The following is a 3,076-nucleotide window of genomic DNA, read 5'->3' as shown; positions in this document are numbered from 1 at the left end:
ACCCAAGGTACTTTCAGCAGGTGCCAGAAATCTTGTTTTAGGATGGTTTTCCCAGCATTTTCTCCACTCTTCTTTGCTGAGCAGGGGAGTGGGAGCTGTGTAACTGGTCAAGATCAAGGTCAGATCACACATTTTCACAGATGTGTCTGCAGTTTGTGCTGGTCTGTCTCGGATGTCCCTTCTGCTTCCGTAGTTCACTACAGTAGGTCCACCTATGCTGTGACATGCTAATTCATCTCCTGGTTTTGAGAATTATTTTTTATTCCCTGTAAAAAAATAGGAAAACTTTTTATACCACCATAGTTTCTGATACAAACTGAAGGTGTGTCAATCCGTTTATAATTGTGTGTTGTGTTCAACAGAGCTCAATTCTCTCCTATAGGAACTGCAGCATACAGTATGTGTGAACGAGTCCCTCTGGTGGCAGTGGATAAAACAGCAACTGTTTTTCTCTGCTGAAATTTTTTATTGTTGCAAAAATGATGCTGACAAAACTGCTCACTGTATCTATACTGTCAAGAAACAGCATTTTCCTCTCCCTTCCTCCCATTCCTCCTTCCTTTTTTCCTTTCTTTTTTACATCCTGACCCCAGGTTTCCTTCCCTCCTCTCCTAACAATCCCCATTCCTCTGTGTTCAGAAAAGGAGAGGCCTGTCATGGTTATCAATAAAACGTGACACAAGTTACAGTAATTGTCTGTGGACACAATCTATCAAGGCTGGGCATTAAGTGTGAGGCATAGGGTCCCAAATGACTCAAGAGTCAAAGATAGTCCCTGCACCCAGTGTTAGGGATCACATAAGAACACCACGCTACACAAGTACTGCATGTATGGAGAGGGCCTGGGGTCAGTGCCATCTCTGAGAGCCACTAGGAGCCCGGGTTAGCTGACTCTGTGGGTTTTCTCTTGGTGTCCCTCACTCCTATGGCTTCTATAATTCTTATCCCCCTTCCAAAGGATTCATCGAGTTCAGCCTCATTGTGATTCTGTTTCCATCCGTTGCTGGTGAAGTCTCCCTGATGACAGCTGGACGAGGGAAAAAGCTGAGAATAGCAGAATACCATTAGACATCATTAATTTGACTTTTCACCAGTCCTCTTTGGTTCCAAGAAGTCCTGCTGCAGGGAGTGTCGGGGTGGCCTCACTCTCCTGGGTCTCAGGCTGCAGTGGATCCTTGGTTCCCACTCCACGATTTCTGAGCCATATTTACCCCAGCACAGTTTGTGTCCACAGGACACAGGAACGACTACAGATTGAGGGATTTGTGGCTATGGGTGTCCCGTTCCATCCACTGCAAGATTTGCCTGGTTACAGGAAGTGACCGGTTCCGGCTACGTGTCACCCTGGTGGATCCCTGGGAGATCCCTTGCAGCAGATCCCTACCTCAGCCCCGAATGCCTCCATTTTCCAGAGCTCTCCTCCTCTAGCCCCACCTGATCCCTGTGCTGCCATCTCCACCACTGAGTTCTTGTCTTACCTGAGCCTGAGAATATCAGGGTTCTTTACAGCTCATATCCACTTATAAATTATTATAGACCGTGTTGGTCTATCTGGGTCTCGGTTACCTCACTCAGGATAACTTTAGTCCTATTCATTTGCTTACAGATTTCATGTTGCCATCATTTCTAAGAGTAATACTCTATTGTGAACATGTATCCCACCTGCCTATCAATTCCTCAGCTGATGGACATATAGGTTGTTTTTGGTTCTGGCTATTACAAATAAATATGCTAAGAAGATACTTGAGCAAATGTCCTTGTGGTGTGATGAAGCATTAGTTGTGTAGATGAGGTAGACAGATTCCTAACCTTCTCCATGTTCTCTCCAACACAAGATGTTATTTGTGTTTTGATCTTTGCCAAACTGACAGCTGTAAGATGGAATCTTAGAGTCGTATTGACTTGAATTTCCATGACGGCCAAGGGTATTTTATTTTTATTTATTTATTTATTTTTAGTTTTTCCAAGACAGGGTTTCTCTGTGGCTTTGGAGCCTGTCCTGGAACTAGCTCTGTAGACCAGGCTGGTCTCGAACTCACAGAGATCCACCTGCCTCTGCCTCCCAAGTGCTGGGATTAAAGGTGTGCGCCACCATCGTCCGGCCGGCCAAGGGTATTTTAAAACGGGAACTTTTCTTAATCTGGAGTGAGAAGCCCAAACTATAGACTAAGACATTCTTAACCATTTTTACAAGTTCAATGAATATTACTGAAATAAACGGTACATGCTCTTTCAATATGACAATTACAGTTAAGGCTGAACATTCTTTATGTATTCTGCCAGGAAGACTGGATTTTTTACATGGCCCCTATAAGTAAGGGTATTCCTGTGGCTAGGGCACTTCTTTTAAGGTTAAATCGATTTTTAATTCACAGATATCTAAATGTCTTTAAGGAAACTTTATGACAAATTTCTGATTATTTTCTTTATGACACAAAGGTCTGGAATCCAGTGCTATACACTTATGTTAATATTAAGGTTTTTCTCAGTGTAGAACTTTAGAGTCATGCACACTGCACAGGATCAAATGTAGTGTGAACTGTGGTATCCAGTGTCTCTGTGGAGACACACGTGAGGGTGTGCTCGCTCTCCAATGTGACTGCAGCTACGGCAGGGGACGCACGGGGACGCTCACTGCGAGGTCCACGAACATACAAATACATGTGCGGATAACGGGGTCACTCTGGGGAGAACAGAGGTTGACGACTGATGATGACACAGGGCTTTTGCATATTCAAAAAATTAACAGATTTAATGAGGTTGGGGGTAAATGAGCTCAGAAATCCCCTTCCCCAGCTCTGCACGCACACGAACAACCTAAAGTTTCTCCTTGTTCCCCAGAAAACAAACTCGACAGCACTCGGGGCTCAGCCCAAGGCCCCGACTGGGAGATTCTGCGTCACAGGATGAGATATAAATCTGTGGGCACAGCGCTCTACAGTGGAGGAACACATGTGAGCGGAAACAGACTGCAGCGGGTTAGACTGGATCACGAGGATTTAATTCTGGAAGTGGAATTAATGTTTCCGAGAGTCGGGCAGACGGGAACTCAGCCATGTTCTCTCTGGTCACCCAC

The sequence above is a fragment of the Microtus ochrogaster genome, unplaced genomic scaffold (genome assembly GCF_000317375.1).
Source record: "Microtus ochrogaster isolate Prairie Vole_2 unplaced genomic scaffold, MicOch1.0 UNK41, whole genome shotgun sequence".
Classification (NCBI taxonomy): Eukaryota; Metazoa; Chordata; class Mammalia; order Rodentia; family Cricetidae; genus Microtus; species Microtus ochrogaster.
This window is presented reverse-complemented; position numbering follows the sequence as displayed.